This window comes from Thalia democratica, chromosome 4, assembly GCF_965202585.1.
Source record: "Thalia democratica chromosome 4, ktThaDemo2.hap1.1, whole genome shotgun sequence".
Lineage (NCBI taxonomy): Eukaryota > Metazoa > Chordata > Thaliacea > Salpida > Salpidae > Thalia > Thalia democratica.
Window position 1 is genome coordinate 11198532 of NC_139168.1, and position 20170 is coordinate 11218701.

Genomic DNA, 20170 nt, shown 5'->3' on the forward strand with positions numbered 1-20170 from the left:
AACATTACACTTGAAAACAATTTTGTATCAGAAACGAGAATTTTAAAGTTATAATGAGAAGTTAAACTTAATATCTAAATCAAAAGTTTTATTTTTGACAGAGATAAATGCTTTAGTATGATATAAAAAAAGTATATCATTTGCGTTAGGTTTAAACTTCATAAAGAGTCTAAAAAAGTATTAACAAGTATCGAAACAATACATAAAGTAAGCAAACTATCAAACAGAAGGAAGTTAATGATTAAATTTAACTTAGTTTTGATTATACTTGCTCTGTTTAGCTGACGTTTTAACTCTTTCTTGTTATTTCTCTACTCTTACATATACCTTTTAAGAAAAACTAATTTCACTTTGCTAAAATATATTGAAAATTGTTAATTGAACTTTAACCACTAAAACTGTTTATTGAAAGAGTGATGGAAGTAATCACAACTTTGAATTAAACTAAAAATTTTATGACGTAATTATTGAATTTTGATAGGCTAATTGAGCTGGTAAAATGCTGTACTATATCTAAGCTTTTAATTGGTTGTATAAATAAATAGATCAGTAGTAGTCAATATTTTTTAAAATATTATTTATATTGGGCAAATATGGCTTTGTTTAGTTAGTAATGTATTAAAAATACAAAAACATAGACTTAATTATTTTGTCAAATTATCCGAAAACATTCTCACCAAAAATATTTTTAATCATCTATACCTTGATCTCTAACCCACCTTAACAAGTACATAAAAAACAAACAAAAAAAAGTATTGTTACTTATAATATAGAATAAAAAGAAGTAAAACAATATCCAATCAGAAGCGCATTAGACTTGCAGCCGACGCCATTTCTTCGCAGTTTTAAACAAGTGAACATTCATTAAAATACATCTGTCAACTAAATGTTTTTTCCTGTCTTAAGTCCAACTTCAAATTTTAATTCTAATATTTTTGTTTAACAGAATGTACCACTGTTCCTTCTGTAAAAAACTCAAAAACAACTGTTAACGGATCAGCAATCGTCACTGAAGTTGCTCATGGAACACGGATCGACTACACCTGTGAGAACGGATTTGTTCCTACAACTACCCAGTCTGTAACTTGCGGAAGCGTTACACCTGGCCAAGTTAACGTGTCCAACATAACATGCAACAGAAGAGGTATTGTTTTGTATATTAGATAAGAAATATATTTAATTTCATTAAAAAACATAAGTAATTTAATTCTTTAAATTTAATCAAATAAGACACATATTTTGCTTAATTATTAATCGCTATTAAACTAAAACACTTGAGTAGTTTTTTTCATATATCTATCACTAGCTGTAAACTTTTATTTTTAATTATAAATTTATGTCTACCTTATTTATACCGGATGATAAGCTTAAAGCAGTAAAACATATTGTTGTACTCAACAAAGCAATTGTGACCGAGAGTCAAATTATCAGTAAGAATTTTGAATTCTTTTTTAATTTTAAAACATTAAACTGCAGAAGATGCTCTTGAGCTATTTGAAGTGTTAAAATCAGCACATAAATTAGAAGTTTTAAAAAACAATTAATAATTACAGAATGCACCCCTCCAGTTCTAAGTGGCGGTTCCTACGCTTTCAAGTCACGGTCCAATGATTCCGGTGACGGATCCGTTGTCTACAATGACGTCATCACATACACTTGTGACGTCACGCACACAATGGACGCTTCTGTGACGTCACCTGATTTGGTTTGTGGCGCAGACGGAAGCATGGTCACTCTCGCCAGCCAGAACATAAAATGTAATAAAAGTAAGTTCAAAAATTGTTTTTATTTTATTTTCCTAAATTCAAAAGCTAAAAAATTTAGAAGTAAACTGGAAACCTATTTAAATCGAGCTCGATATATAATTTACCGACATTAGTATAAATATAAATTAATAAGTATACATTTAACCTTTGTCAAAAATGTCTTTACAATATTAAGCTATTTTAATACAAAACTTAAAAGTTATACTTTATAATTAACTGATCAATGAAACACGTATTTAAAAAATAAATTAGCTAGCTTTATAAAACTTTCGTAGTTCTACATTTTGCAAAGGTTATTTACTATTTAAAAACTTTACATCGAAAAAAGTATAGTTCCTATGATTACAATCATATTTTACATTAATTGGGTGGTGTTTGTTTTTTTTTCTTATTTTATAAACTCTTACTTAAATCATCTTACTTTCATTTCATTCAATTATGCTTTAATTAGTAATTAGAAACTAGTCTAAAACTATACTCATAAATATTTAATAAATAATATATAATCTAAACAAGGTAATTTGTTTCAATAACTATAACAATAGATATTTATTTTAAGTATTTGTTTACATTTTACTTTTAAAAACTAAAACTTTGACTGATTATTTACGTCCAAGTTTGTTTCATAATGTTAATGTTAAACAGAATGTACCACTGTTCCTTCTGTAAACATTTCAAAAACAACTGTTAACGGATCAGCAACCGTCACTGAAGTTGCTCATGGAACACGGATCGACTACACCTGTGAGAACGGATTTGTTCCTACAACTACCCAGTCTGTAACTTGCGGAAGCGTTACACCTGGCCAAGTTGACGTGTCCAACATAACATGCAACAGAAGAGGTATTGTTTTGTTTCTTTTATTAATGTTAATAACGAAATCATGTTTTATTTAAAATGTTTGGTTTTAATTGGCATTGTTTTCTCATGATCCCTGCTTCTAAGACTTTCTCAAATTTCTTAATTGATAACATTTCATAATAATGGTTATATACATTGTTTTTATACTAACAATTAAATGCCTGAGGGTGGAATGTTGGGCACCCGATAGCTAATGTTAAACCGCGGTGAAGAATTTTTTCTCAGTAGTTTAGCTAAATCTAGGCTGGAGGGAGGTTAAAAATTAAGGTCCATGTTCCAGATATAAACTTGATTTTGACATAATTTTAAATACTCAAAAATAATCAAAACGAGCAAAAAATATAAAGTATCAAAATTTTTCAGTAAAACAGTTATAAACAGTAGTACAAACTTTTATAAAACTGGCAATTAATCAAAAATAAAACTTAGCAGTACAACAATAACGTAAATTAACATAAACCCTAATCAATTTGCAAATAAAAACAGTAAAAATGTTATCTTTCTCCAAACCCTAAACTGTGTGACCAAAACAGAGCTGACTAAAGCAGAGTTAAAGGTCAGTAACTAATTCAGTTTGGATTCAAAAACAAGCTGCACAAATAATATCCGAAGCGAAAACAAACTGCTCAAAACCAATATTTAAACTGGTTGACAAATAAACAGTAAGATTTAACACCCTGGTTGAAAATCATTTAACAATTAACTATTGTATCCACAAAAAACTCTTTTTATTCACAATTTACAATGAATCGCAGTTTATCTATTTATTGATTAGTGATTGCACATTAATTTTCATTTTGATATGCATTAAACTTTTCCTTTTAACAAGGATGTAATGCATGACATAACGATTGAAGTTTAAATTGTTTTAATAACTGATTAAGTAATCAAAAATGTCCAACAAGGTATAAGTCTTTTAAAGGATACATATATTAAATTGAAAAGAGTAATATAAATATACTATATTGAAAATTTAAGTTTTCTATTAATCTACCTTAATTTAGAAAAGTTTAAACATATTGGATTAGGATAAAACAAATTTTGATTTAATTAAACAAGTAAAAACGAGAAAATTAGTATATAAAAGTGCAAATATTACATGGTAATTTCAAAATTTCAAATGTTTTTACATAAATAACTATACATTTTATTTGTTAGTTACGAAATTAAATAAATTGCCTAAACCTAAAAGTTTTTTTCTTATCAGAGATAAAGGGTTTAGTTAGGTCTTTATAAATGCTTTTGTATCATTTGAGTTTGATTTTGTGTAAATTCATAAATAGTAGTTATATATTAAGTAACTTTTAGAAACAAAAGGAAATTAATGATTAGTAAACTTGTTTTTGCTTCTACCTGTGCTTTTAAACTAAACATTTATAAGGTTCTTGATTTTTTGGATACTTAAACCAGTTAAAACTTAATGTTCTGCTCTTAAAGTATCCTCAGATAAATGAAAGAATGACAAAAGTTGTTTCAAACTTACAATTTTGAAATGTTTTAAGATCTTTAGGACGTAATAACTGAATTTTATTAGCTAGTTAAGATGGCAAGACGCTGTGTATGTTTTTTAAACTTTTATTTAGTTGTATAATTGAATATACTACAAAAGTCAATAGTTTTACAAATGTTTAATTCATTCGGAGCATTACAGAATAAATTAAAATACTAATGTTTTGAAAAAACAAAATATTTATCAAGTTCACTTTCGAACAGTTGAATTCCTATAATAATCTTAACGAGTTTATTGTAAATTTTAAGAGAATCTGGACAACCTATGTCCAAGAGTTTCTTTAAACTTATTGCCTGCTAACTAAGCCTTAAGTTCTACTTTGCAAAATCAAATTTAATAAATTACATAAACTAATCCAATAAATATTATTTAAACACTAACTTAAATTAATTACTTTTTAATTTATTTACTTCTCAAAGTTTGTACTACTCTCATTTATTTAGTTTGAAATAAACTTTTTTTCGCATTGTGATTTTCGAACTACAGTTAAAGTTCTCACAAAGTGAAAAAATACTAAGTACTATAAAGTTACTTACTTGAAGCAGGTTTTTAAGTTAAAAACAAAATGTTTCTTTACGTCTTTTAATGTTTAATCTGAAATTTATTTTTCAATTAATTAAAAAAATATTCTGAATTTAATATAGAAATTAAAATAAATATAGCAACTTATTATGGTGTAAAGTTTTTAAGCACTTTTAAATATTGAAGCAGGGTATTCACAAAAAAGCTTAATACATTAAATTTAATTAATTTAAAAAAACTTAATAGTTAGCTATTTATTCAAAAATTAATTCTAAACTAGTGGCTGGTATTTTTTTTGTTCTTGTAATAATCAAAAAGTGGATATATGAAATAACTGTTCAAAAATATAGGTTTAATCGTTTGCTAACAAAAGATACTAGTGAAGTAACTTCACTGGAATATAAATAAAAACAAATTATAGAGTAATCTTCCTTTATTGTACCAACATATGTTTTTGTGTGTTAACGAATCAACACACTTAAACTCCAACTAACCACCCAGTTGAAGTGTGTTGATTCGTTAACACTCAGAAACATATTTTGGTACAATAAAGGAAGACTACTGTATAATTTGATATATGAAATATTAATTAAATGATATATAATTAACAGTGTATAGATACGAAGTAGTCAAGCAAAATATGTATTGGAATCAAGCGAGAAGTTATTGTCAGAACAGATCTGGTGACTTAGTACAACACGACCCAAGATTGTTGACTCGAAGTGGAAGAGAGTTAGTTGCTTAATATCTAGATGTAGTAATTTTTTTAAAAACTTTTACAAGTTTGCTTAAGTTTATAAAACAATTTAACACTATTATGACTAAAAGCTCAAATTTAACTATGAAATATTGTGCAGTGCAACTAATACTTAATAAATAACATCAAACTAGTAATTTTTTGTGTATTTTGCTAATACAGTTAAGTGGTCTCATTGTTATGCTATATAGGTATTATGTACTAATATTTGAGAAATTATAACTATTTTTCTACTTTAATTTAAAGTAAGCAAACTATACAAGGTTAAAGTATGAGTTATGAGTTTCAAATTATGCCAAAGCTTGAGTTTACCATTGATTAGTATGTTAATTAGTTTTGTTACAATTATTGAATTAAAACTTTGTAGACAAATTTCTGAAGAACTAAACATGTCGCTTAATTCTCACTACCACACGGGAATCAGAAGAGATGAAACAAGCACCAACATCTGGAGGAGAAGTATCGACGGAGTCCAGGTTAGTTTAGAAGGATGGCATCCTAATAATCATCCTAGTAGCAACGATGGTTGGAATTTTTTGTACTGGTACTTCTACGATAGCGAAAATAAAAATACCATTTGGGACCACCCTGATCTTCCACATTACTTTATCTGTGAATACTAGCTTTGTTTGATCCGAACTTTTCATTTTTTAAACACAATCAGAAATTTATTATATCACGATTTTTTAAAACTCAAAACACAATGTGGCTTATTAACTATATATTTTTGGAATAAAAATTTTTATTTTTAAACCACCAACTTTTTCCAGGTATTTTTACAAACAATACTTTTTTCCAAGTTGTATGCCTCTTATAATATAAGATGTTGTATTTATTTGTTGGTTATTAAATACTTAAAAAAAGAATATTTTCTTTTACAAAAATTTAAAAAAGTAATAGTTTTCAAAATTTTAATAAAATAAATGCTAGTTCTTGTCCTGTTGTCTAATGTTTAAACTTTAGTTGCTTTTAATTTTTAAATAAAAGTAACTAAATAACCACAAAGAGTTAATACTTTATAACAGTGGTCGGCACGCTACTTCGAATCCGTGAACCCTAAATCACAAAACTAAAATTCTATGCACCCTAATTTGCATTCTTTAGCGCCGCTAGTGTTTAAGAATATGTAAACTTTTTTAATCGTTTTTTTTTACTATTAATTCGGTAACACCTAGTTAACTTTTACACGCTACTTTTAAATTTACCAATTTACGATTTCTAGGCTAAGAGTGGAAGTATTTTTAAATACTGTAACAGAATAGAACTAGGAGAGTACAAAAATGGTCGTTTTATTGACAACAAAATAGTCAATTAGATATTAAGGTTGAATATGTCTTAAATGTAGAAAGACTAAAAAAAAACTTTAGTTTAGTTTCTGCGCAAAAAAAAATCATGTACCCCAAAATAAGTTTCATGCACCCCAAAAGTCTCGTGCACCCAAAAAGAAATTTCATGTACACTAGTGTGCACCAGTGTACACCGTGCCAACCACTGCTTCATATTATTCAGTAATGATTAGCTATTATTAGAATTATGCCTATTTTTTACAGTAGCATCAATTTTTAAATATGTTTTTTAATCAAGTCATTTACAATGGTAAATAATAATAAAAAGTCACTACTTATTTAACAATTAAAATAAATACTTACTATAACTGTTCAGTAAAAAAATACCTTAAATATACAACGTGTAATTTAATTGTAACCCGCTTTTAGAACCAGCATAATTTGGACGATATTTTCTAACATTTTTGACTATGTACTTTACAAGATTGTAAGAGATAAATATAAATACAAATATTTTAAATCAACTTTCGCCAATATTCGTTTAAAACTCGAAGTTGTAATAACTTAATTGTAAACTTTAATTATTAGAAAGAAAAAAAAAAGTTTAGAGTATTTTATTACTTGAGTAGTTTGTCCTGGACAAGACGTTAAAAGGTATCCTTGGTGTGCGACTCGATAACCGAAAGGTTTTATTTTGTGCACTAAGTCATAGGACCAAATATTTTGAGCGTTCGACAATATTATTGGTTAAAAGCAATTGGTTATAACAAATACCAAAAGTTATGAAAAATTAAGTAAAATTACTTTCTTTTTTATTGCTACTTTTAAAGTGTTATAGTTTTAAACTACAAAATAAATTATTTTAAAACTTTGGTGTATTATGTTGAAGTAAACTTATTGAGTTTAGTAATATAAATATAAAAAAAATTAAATATTTAATTACTTTTACTAACTCAAATAAACGCAATAATTCGCTAAAAATCACACAAATTATAATAATTTAAATGAGTGGTAAAAAAAGGTGTCGGTTTATAAAAAAAAATAAGTTGATAAAAACTAAGTAAACAAATGTCTTAGTACAAATGAAATAATATCTGTATTGAAAATTAATAATTTTACAGGAAAGTTCAAGCAGCGTTATTTTACGAGTAGAAGTAGTTTTTCAAGTACTGCTGAAATCGATTTATTTTATTTAATTAAAATATTTCTATCACGGTACCTGCTTACTAAAAAAAGTACTTAAAAAGTCTATACTTCGATAGAAGTTGTTTTGAAGCTATCTTAAAACATATTTTTGCTTTAATAAGTCCAGAGGCAAGTTTATTAAAACCAGTTTACGTTATTTTGTTTTGAAAACAATATGTATATAAAAGTACGTTAAAAAAAAAGTTATTGTTCTAATAAACTAAAATTAATTTCAGTTTTTATTTCTAAAGTTAAGAATTTTGACTGGCTTGTTTTGATGTATCAAAAAATTTGTAACAAAATTCAGACTAAAAAAAACTACCTTGAACAAGATTTACGATAATTAGATTAATTGCTTTCATATTTCAATAAATTTGTTTTAATACATAAGAATGTTAAACAAAAAAGTAATTAAAAAACCGTAATACTTCAGTGATTGTAACTCATATTTTAATAAAAATGCTAATTACGCAGATTATGTTGAAGGCTTTTTATAAAAATTAAATTTAAACTGGGAGTTTTTCATACTTGTAGTAAGTTTTAAAAATATTAAACTAGTTATGAACAACTAAAAACTTAGTAAGTATAGAATAAATTGTAATATAATATATATTTAGTAAATTTAAATTTGCCATATTTAGCGCTATAAATTTTACAAACTTTATCACTCAAAATATAAAATATTTATTGTTCTGTTGATATATCGATTTTAAATAGTTATGATAGTATTTTTTTTATTTTAGTGACCTTGATTTGGAAATCAAATCGTTTTAAGAATTTAAAATATGCTTTTTAAATCAATTTAACTCAAAATACAGTTAAACTTTAAGATGTTTGTTTTTAAAGTAATTTAAAAAAAGTTAACAAGTTTGTATTAATCTTGTTTTCATGAAACTTTCTCGAATCGATCTAAATTTAACTATTTTGAAAACAAAAATAAATTTATTATTTTACCGTTGTACATCAGATTTAAAACCATTGGTCTAAACTGATTTATTGATACTTTTATATAAAAATCTTTGAATTGAAGTTCTATAAAACATTTTGAAACAGTAAAACTATTAGAAGTATCTTTGTAATTTTTAGTTTTTAGTAAAAAAGCTTAGTGAACAAGAAAAAAAAAATGTTATTTAGTACATTATGCCTTATGCCTTTGATATATTTTGTTTTCAACTATAGCTTTGCTTTACTTTTAGTTTAATTTTAAATTGAAACAAAAATAGAAAAAAAAATGAATGTGTTTGTTTTGAAATTTATATGTAATATTAAAATGTTAGTGGCTTAAAAGTTCATATTTTAGTGTTCCCTCATGAAAAAGTTTTTGAAATCTTGGTTTTTTATGAACATTTATTTACAAAACAATAAGTATATAAAATTTGTTCAGTAATGTTATTTAAGATATTAATTTTCAGTAAATGACATAAAAAGACAGATTAACTATATGATTGTATTAAATTTTTTAACCTTACAGTTAAAACATAACTAGTATAAAAATGTTATGTATATGTAGTATGCATTAGTATAAGTATAACGTAAACTTTTTGTTTTTTAACCTATATTTTACCATTAAACTCTATTTACATAAAGCTTTTAATCACTATATGATAGCTTTATTATTAATAGAAAAAGAATACTTGAGTTTTTTAAAAATAACAACAACCATTAGTTGTACCATTTACTAAATAAACTATTTAGTTTGAGAAAAAATTGTGCCATTACAACATTTGTATTTATTTGAACCATTAAATACGATACCTTAAAATCTAGCGCAAAATTCAAAATGTAAGTTTTTTTTCAAGACTTTAATAGTTTGGTTTAATAGCTAAAAAAAATAGGAGTAATGTTTTTTGAAATTAACAAATTAATCTCAAAATTAATTTTAAGATTAACAAAACTACACAACAAACTAGTTTGTTAATGTCTCAGAACTCAATAATTTAATTCAGCTTTTTCATAATTCAGAACTTTTGTAGTTTGCAAATATAAGGAGTTAATTGTAAATATTTTTCGTAAAAATTCTTTCTCGTCGATCAAGTTAAACCACAATTTGAAAAACTTTTCTTGCACTGAAGTTAAATGTGCTGACAGAAATATTGATTATGTAATGTTATACTTTTACATGTTTTAGTTATTAATACATATGTTATTGTACCGATGGTGTGGGAACTCTTAAAAATAATCAATTTAGAATGAGAATCATAAGTAATAAATGTTTTATGATTTAAGGGCGTGGGAATATTTTGTAAAAATAATGCATCTTGATAAGCTTTCCCACAATAAAAATATTTATTTTAGAGAACTAATGCGTTTTTTAATGCATATAAATGCGGTTGTTTAAGAATAGCGTAACCTTTTCTTAAAATAACTTTTGGTTTATACGGAATTACGGAATTTGACAAAATCGTTAGTATCAACTTGTTATTAGTAATTGTGTGTCACTCTCACTTATTGTAGTTTTAAAAGCACTATCTCTTTTTCACACTTAAAGCTTATATTAATATACCAGAAAGTATTTAAGTTAATCAGCTAAATGCCCAATCACACATCCCGTTCTAAGGCCTCCAAATTCAAGAAACTCTCGGTACAAGGAATTCTTACGAGGTCAAATAAAAAAGGCAATGAAGTCATACAGGAACAGATGGCCGACACAGGTATATTATCGTTTATGTTTAAATATAACAAACTAGATGAATCCACCATCTTTTATTAATAAAACAAGTCACTAGATAACTAATTAACTTATTTGATAAACATACTTAACTTTAGAAATAAATATATTTTATTCTGATTTTATTCACAACCTCTAAATATCAATCTTGTTCTAAATAAGCTATATTGTTTTATGTATTCCCTGACAAATTAAACCTGAATAAAATTTTTAGCAACTTAAATGCTTATTTAATTATGTAAAAGTTAGTAAGAAAGATAAAGATTGCTTATTTTACTTGAGAGGTAAACTAGTATATAGTGTGTAAAAAAAGCAACCAGTTTAAATTTTATTCAAACTTTATTATTGTCTCGACAAAAATGACTGGTAACTAAAGTATTTTGTTCTTATTAATATTTAAAATAAATACTAACAAGCTTGTTTTGAAAGAATGAGACACCACAATATTAAATTTTTTCAACTATTCTTTATTTAGACGGCTTATTTTTTTAAATATTTGACAAGGTTTTGATTTTTTGCAACCTAAACCTGGTATTAATTATTATAATAGGTAGTTTGCATATTTATTTTTACTCAAATAATCGCTTTACTTAAGAGTTAGTTGAGCAATATTTTTTAGTTAAGACAAATAATTAAATCAACTTGTTTATTAAAATATAGTTTAATGTAATTTATAAACACTTAGTAATTTACACTTCAACTTTTATACAAGCTTATAAGCTTGCTCCAAATATACCTTTATGTGGTGACATAGACTAGTAAATTATAAGTTGCCCATCTGAATAAATACTTTTTATTGAAGATAGCGTTTGTGTGCGTTCATTTTACGTCAGTAAATAGCTGAAATTAGGTTTTAATTATAGTTTTAGAAAATAAAAAATGTAAATATTCTTAGCACATTGCATTTTCAATAAAATGCAACAAAAGTTTTTATAAAAAAAATTGTTTTTAATGTTTAAGAAAAAATGTTTGCAAAAGTTTCATTTAGCAGCTTACTTAAAATAAGTTTATTTTTAGTAAATGTTTTCATAATGCTTAACAGCTATGACATAACGGAACATAAATATGCATTTTGTTGCTAAATTTATGAAATATTTTCTGAATAGTTTATCAAAATTAAATTTCAATAGCTACAAGTTTACAGATTTTTAAAGTTTTACAACAATGACATGGATAAAAGTCCTATCATAATTTTGAGATATTAATTTGTTTACTTAATTAAAACTAAATAAATTACTTTAAATTGAGATAAATTAATCAAGATATTGTTAAAACTTTGTAATAAAAATTCAACTAATATAAAGAGTTAGTTATAATTTTTTGATAAACAAATATATGAACATAAAGTGTTATGTTTTACACAAAACTTAAAGATAAAGAAAATCCTAACTTTAATAAAAGTAATTGATAATTAACAAATTGTTTTAAAGATTGAAAAACGTAATGAGTTTAAAAAAATATATTAAACTTTAATTAGTTTATAAACTGTTTAAAAATTTCTAAAATTAAAAAAGTTCATATTGACATAATTTTCAGAAAACTGATTTCTTGTAAGTATGTAGCTTCTTACAAATTAGCAAATTACAAATTAACTTTATAAGTTGTTGTAAAAGTTAGTTAGAAAGTTAATAAGCTTGCTTGTTTGTAAAAAATAATTAAATCTTAAAGTTTTAATATAGTTTGTTTACAGTAAATTAAAGTGTATTTATTATCAATTTAAATTATAAAGATTATCTAATATTATAATTAAATGTAACTAATACTTTAAAAAAGTAGACAAATTTTTAATAAAAAGGTATATATAAGAGTATTTTTTTATATAAATAAAGTGAGTATGCACATTTTAGAAAGGTTTGTTTAAATAAGTCAAAAGTTTTTGAATACTAACTAAAACAGCAATACAGTGCAGTATATGAACCGTAAAGGAATTAATGATACGTATAATTAGTTGATTGCTTATTTGACTCGGAATAGAACATTAGTTTCTTACATACTTATTTACATCACACGTAACTAATTTAGCACATTTAGTAAAATGTGTTGTATAATACTTTTATTAAATAAAAACTATCAAAAACTTTAAGTTTTTTATGATTATTATAGGTTCTAACTTAAAAATGTATTTAAATTTTTTCTTGATATTGTTATTTTTGGTACATTTTATTGCCTGTTGTAATAATTTATTTTCAATAAATTAAAGTTAAAAAGAAATAATCCAGAACATAAAATTATATAAGTAGTTAAACTTTTGTTAACTTAATAAATCTCGATTAGCTCAATAAAACCAACTTATTATGTTTTGAAACCTCTTTGAACTTTAACTTTTATCTCTATAAAAAAATGATTTACTAAAGTTCAATAATAACAAATACGTCTTAAACTTTTTAATCAAAAATTTTGTTTTACCTGCAAATACTTTATCAAATATTATTCATTTAATGGACTAATAGAGCTCAAAAAATCATGCATTATTTTAAGAAAAAACATGCCATTATTGTTTAATTTTTGTTTGAAGTTTTATAACTGTTTGTGCTTTTTTAGTTTATATTAAAAAAGCTTCAATTTTAGAAAAAAAAAAAGATTTTTATAAAGTATTAAATTGATAAGTAAAGTAGAAAAAAAACAAATATTTCTACATCTTAAAACAGCGTAAGCAAATTGAAGTTGAGTTAGATAATTTTAAAAATAAACAAAGAAACTTAATTATATTTAATTTTTTTAATGATTTTTTAAACACGCAACAAGGGTTAGCATAAAACTTGCAAAACAGCATCTCTTCTATATAACTTTTTCTTAACCTTCTTTAATAATATTTTTTCTTTTGGTTTATTTTTAGAGATCTACATATTTTTAATAATCATTATTACTTAAATTATATCATTTCAAACAGACTAAAAACATTTACTTCTTAGGAAACTTAAAATGTAAATCAACTTAGTGTCATTAATTGCCGTTACTCATTAAGTTTAAATAGGTAAGCTACTTATAAACTGTTGATGTAAACATAAAAAATGTATTTTTGTTTAAATTGATATATTTTGTAAATAAATAGATTTAATTAAAAATTATTTCAGTAGTTTTATAGGTTTTTATTTTTTGCTTAAATTTAAAAAGCAGTAAGAAATAAACAAAATAATAGTTATTCAGATAAGTAATCGTAATATAATAATAATAAAAGTTAATTTAGAAGCTTTGCATAGTGGTAAAAAAAATTAAAAACAGATTGAATAACACCCTGTATTAAAAAAATAATATTTTAGTAAACTTCTAAAATCTAAATAAACACTTAAAAGGATGTATTTCTTATATAAATCAAAAATGTTTTAGGAGTATAAAGATTACAAAAATATTAGACTAAACATGCATAAAAAATGCTGCTACAAACCAGTGAAAAGAATAATTAAGCAACTAATGATCCGTATAATCACTTCAATATTGATAGAATACATAAATACTGCGAAATTTTATACTAACTTTATCAAAACAAAAAAGTTTTTCTTTAATAAATTTGATAATAAAAGGAAACATTGTTAATTATATAAAAAACACAATTTTGCATTAAATGTAGGTAAGTTTGATACTTGTTATCTAAGGATTTTCAATAATCGTTTTAATCAGTTGACCTCAATCATTTAAATAATAAAGAGTTAGTTCAAAATTTAGGACCATAACAAATAGATTTTAATATAAAAGCGTAATAACATAAAATTTTGCAAAAGTTATCAACACACATTTGATATCAAAACTTCTGAAATTACTGCTTTGTATTTTACCGTATGATTATCATGTTATGATAACTTATATTTTACTTTTTTAAGTACATGTAAGTAGTTTTTTGACATTTTAATTATAAGTTTAAGTTATTAAATCAAGAATTTACTAGCGCTATTACATAGATTAATAAATAAGCTCTGATTTATGCTATTTTTTTTATTTTTAAGACTTTGTTTGTAGGCACATCAAGAAAAGAAGTCGTAAGTTATAAAAAAAAAACACTTTTAGGTTTAATTTGTTGAACAAACATTTATACTTTTTTACCTTTTTCCGTTTAATATATTTGTTATTTTATTGACATAAAACAAAATAAGTCCATGATGAGTCCTAATAAGGACGAAACCGGTCGTAGGATTGTCTCGGATGCTGTTGTTGTAGATCGTGCGGTGAAGTTCATTGTTTATATTCGATGGCATAAAACATCTCAACTTGTTGACGATGGCCGAAATAAATACTGGCTAAAACTGATCAAAACGAGCGTAGAGAGTAAAATCTCACATTAAGCTGACAATGTCTAAGACGTTGAGCTGTGAAGATTTGCCTGCGTCAATTTTTCGGACTTTACCCACAAACGGACGCTTCAGTACTTCGTAGTTAAGCCCGCTTGGTTAGATCACAACAGCGGTTTCACGCGACTATTCTTGCCTGATGAGTCCTAATAAGGACGAAACCGGTCGTAGGATTGTCTCGGATGCTGTTGTTGTAGATCGTGCGGTGAAGTTCATTGTTTATATTGTCTCTATAACAAATGATATTTTAATTACTTAATCTCAAAAACATTTAGCTTATATTTGAATTAAATATTTGTTTGCTGCTAGATTTTCTTAATTTGTTACTAACCAATAAGGATTTAATATTGTTATACTTTTTTTTACATATCAAACTTTGATCAAACATGTATTGCGACTTGTTATTGAACTAAATTAAGTTTTATTTTATTTCAATAAGGTTGTTAGAGTATTACAACTTTTCTAAAATTTTAATAGAGAGTTAAACATTTCAAGTTTTTTATTATGCTAAATAGTATTAAAATAATATTAAGACGACTAAATTACCAAACAACATATCATATTTTACGGATCAAAGTATGCCTTAATAACAGATACTATTAAAACTTAAACTTTTAATAGGCGAAAGACTCGATAAGTGTATTTTAGTAAAATTTTAACAAAATAGTTTTTTTGACTTTGATTTTTCTTTTAAGCTTTTCATCTTCTTCTTTTATAGGATAAAAAAGTTGGTTCAATGAAACTATAATGCCACGTATGGTATCAATTTAAAAATTTTAAGTAGTACAGATTTAATATAATTTTATTGAAATAGAAGTATCTCTTTACACATAAAAAATCCCTACATCTATTAGAATCTACTAACATTAGCAGTAAGTACAAACTAAAAAAACCAAGTTTTAAATGTAGCAACATTCCTATTAAATAAACAGTTTGAATAAAGCTTATCAGTAAACATTTAAAAAGAAAGTTAGTTTATATAAAACTAGTAAACCATGAATTAGATAAAATGTTTATATTTTGACAAAATAAAAAGTTTTTATGCTAAGGGATGCCATATAAAACAGGGCTTCCTAAAGTGGGAGATTTATACAACCATGGCCAGTTAGTTATCTGTAAAGTAAAAAAAACTGTTAATAAGTAATTCAGTTAAAAAGCAGCGATACACAATATTTTATACACTGTTTATTGAACGAAAAAAAAAAAGCGTAAAACAATGGATCCTAATACGTGGTGAACAAAAAACCTTTCGGTTATTTTATTGTACACCACTTGGATACAGTTTAATGCCTTGTCCAGGACAAAACAATAAATGTGTACGACTATAGAAATACTTTCACCAAGAAAAGTGTTATAAATTCATTTGAAAAAGTAGATATTTTAGAACAGATCTAGAAATTTTTTTTTCAAAGATTAAGTTCAAATTTTTTTATAGTAGTTGAGTTAGAATGTAAATTTTGAGTTTAATTGTTGTTAAGCTTATACTTTCAAATGCATTTCTAAAATCTGAAGAAGACTTATAAAGATTATTGAAAACTTCTATATTTCGTTTAATTTTACCTTTTTTTTTCGTGTTTGTAGTATTATTTTAAGGTCATGTTATCCAATTTCGTAATAAGGTGGCTAATTAATATTTTAGGCTTTCTTGGACCATATCTGATTTGGTATTCTTCTTCTTCAACTAACTTATCAATAAAATTCAACACAAATTCAAAACGCTTGGGTAATTCTTGCTCAGCTTATGACATTTTATTTAGCTTATACTCTTCAAACGCACACCTAAAATCTGATGAAGACTTATAAAGTTTATTAAAAACTTTTATAATTTGTTTAATTATAACTCTTTTTTGTGTTTCTGATATTATTTTAAGGTCATGCTTATCAAATTTCGTGATAAGACAGTTAGTTAATATTTGATGCTTTTCTGGACCATATCTGATTTGGTATTTTTCTTCTTCAGCTAACTTATAAATAAAATTCAACGCACATTCAAAACGCTTGGGTAATTCTTTCTTACGTTGTAACATTTGGTTTAGCTTATAATCTTCAAATGCATATCTAAAATCTGAAGAAGACTTATAAAAATAATTAAAAACTTTTATAATTTGTTTAATTATAACTTTCTTTTGTGTTTCTGGTATGATATTAAGGTCATGCTTATTAGTTTTCGTAATAAGATCGTAAATTGATGCTTTAGGCTTTCCTGGACCATATCTGATTTGGTATTTTTCTTCTTCAGCTAACTTATCCATAAAATTCAACGCACATTCAAAACGCTTGTGTAATTCTTGGTCAGCTTGTGGCATAACTGTTGTAGTACTTGCGACATTCAAGTTGGCAGCAGTGGCTTCGGACGAAGTAAGTTTTAGTCTTTTGTTAAAAACGTTCGAAATATCACCAGGTAGTGAATATTTCCTTTTGAGCATGCCTGAAAATAGTATTTCTTGTTTTGTTTCCTGAACGTTTTGAACCTCCAACTGTAGCTCTTGTGTTCCATTATCAGCTATATTTTCATTGTGGCTAGTTTTATGTTTTTGCTCGTTTCTTTCTGATTTTTCGTCCTCACTTTGTTTTTCAAGATTTGTTTGACGACCGATTGATTCTTCTTTTTCTTCGAGTTTATTGTCGTTGAAGTAAATAGTGGTGGAAGGATCAAAGGTATCTGTTTTAATGTTGTTATGCTTAACCTTTTTTTTAAAGGCAGTCATTTAGTGTTGAAGTCAAATCTTTGAATATAAGAGGCATTCAAGTTATACTCTTTAAAAAAATTTGAAATTAGTATAATTAGCATGCTAAAAAACGTATTTAAAGCTTTTGAAACACAATTTACTGAAGTAAATTTTTAAAAAGGCAAAACTTTTAGTAAAAATCATTATTGATTTCCTTAAGTATATTGGTATTTTGAGTATCAAACTCTATAAAAATAAAAATAAAATACTTAAAAACTACAAAACAGGTTTATTTGGGAAATAGTAAAACAAACTAGTACTATAAATTATACTTATTTAGTTAGTATTTATACTGATAATTCAAAATTACAATAATATAGTATAATACAACATGGTATAATATGAAGTTTAGTTGTTTGTTTTCTTTCTTACAACTAGCAACCAAACAATTAAGCCAAATAAACAAGTCTTTTTATTTTAAATAAAATTTAGTACATAATTCTAATCTGCAAAATTTTTCAAACGATTTTAAAATGATTTATTATTTCTATAAAAAGTTTCTACATAATTAATACATACATTTAATATAGAAAGTCAATGTCAGTCAATGATATAAAAAAGAATTATAAGCCATATTTTCCATATTTTTTTTTTAGAAGGTACCAAACTACATTGTGTTTACCAAACACTTTCAAAACATCAAGGTGTGTACATTTAAATTAAATTATGACTTAACTATGTTGTATTTGTAGTTTTTTTTTTTAACTTTGTCATCTAGATTTATTTATTTTATAACATTACAGCTCAAATATAATTATTCTTTTCACCTTTCTGCAACCACTACATAAGTATTTAGTTTATTAACATTTAATAATAGGACTGTCACAATCTAAGGCTACTTAGACTCTCAGGATTACTCAACCTAGTTTAAAAGTAGTGAAAGTCTCAGGCTAACTCAGCTGGTTGGTCATTCTACCTTGAAACATAAAATAATCTGGAAAAACTTGAAGATTGAAAATTTAGGCAAAATATCTGGAATTTCTTAGAAGTTCTAATATAACATCCTTTATTTTGATAAATAAATTGTACATATACATAAAAAAAATTAAGAATTTTTTTTGTCTTTCTGGATAAGTGCGTACTTAAGGCGAGGTGCGTACCAAAAAAAGTGCGTACTTAAGCTGTAGTCTACTGTATATATTAAGTTTATATTTTTTACAGTAACAAACACAGCTATCTTTAAAATATTGCTCACAGTTTGCAAAGGCGTTTATAAGTTAATGATAATATATTTTAAAACTGTAGAATGTATAGTTCTACTTGAGCATTTATATGTTTTTACTTAAAGTTATTACCTTCAGGTTTTGCTGTTTTACTGAGGTCTTCTTTACATTGTTGCTTACATTCTTCAAGATTTTGAAAATTAGAGAAATCATAACACCTAGGTTTTTCTTCTTCTGAATCAAACTTTTTGTGCAGCTCAATCAACATGTGCTGTGTGGAATTCTATTCAAAATATTTAACTTGGTAAAAGTCTCTGCTTAAATCGCATATTATTAGATATTGACCACAATTTTAAAAGTATTGAAAAAATGTTAAAAAAAATAAAAGTGTTGTTTCTTAAGCATCAAAACCATTGCTAAAAAAACTTTAGAATTTTTAAAAATAAAAATATAATGACATTCCTTTCCGCTATTGAAAATATAAGATGGTTAATAAATATAAAACGCAAACACTGTTACTAAAGTATCAAAACTATTGCTACAATAAAATTAAGAACTTTGTTAAGAAAAGGCTTATTTTCCTATTGAACAATATTTAGATTTTTCAGTTTAAAAAATTAAATTCACTAACTGCTGCTTCCTCTAGACTTGAGAACCTCCAGTCTTGTTCTTGGCACATTTTTAGGAATGGAATTCTCGTATCCATCAAATCAATGTCAACCTCAGGATCATTGTCTACTCTTTGTGCTCCATCATTGTTTAAAATTACAACGAAATTGTTCTTTAAAAAATTTATTTTTGTTAAAGAATATATAGAAGTAATTCAGTGTTAATAAAAATTTCCTAAAAATGTTACATAATTGTACTACTTAGTTTTAATTAGAGTAAATCTATTATAAACATTTTGAATAGTTACCTTTTTTATGTCCTTGAGATACTGACGTGCCTTACTTAACACAATTTTATTCTGAGTGACGTCATATTGTTTATTTTTCGAATTTTCAGTTGTTCTTTTTGGTATCTTTTCTTCCAAAAGTTTTTCAATTTCATCAGGCCAGAGATCTCCTTCAAAATATGGATGATCTGTGACTGATTTGATATCATCGCTCATCATCTGAAATCCTTTTATCGAACCATCAGCCTTTAAATTTTATTTTTTGATTTATTTTAACATTCAGCGTAACTAAAGTAACTGTTTTTAAACACTAACTTCTCCTCTTTCTAACGTTTTTATGTACCACATTTTAAGATTTTTTTGTTTAGGTATTTTTTGATCAGGTGGTTTTCCATTAAAAATGTAATCGTCACCTTTCTCCGGTGGACATGACCATATATGACCAAAACGGTATCTGAAAAATTATTTGTTTAAGTTGAAGATCTAAGAAACATACAGATATTAAAAATATTCGTTTGTCTTTTTCCCGTTATAACATGATAGAT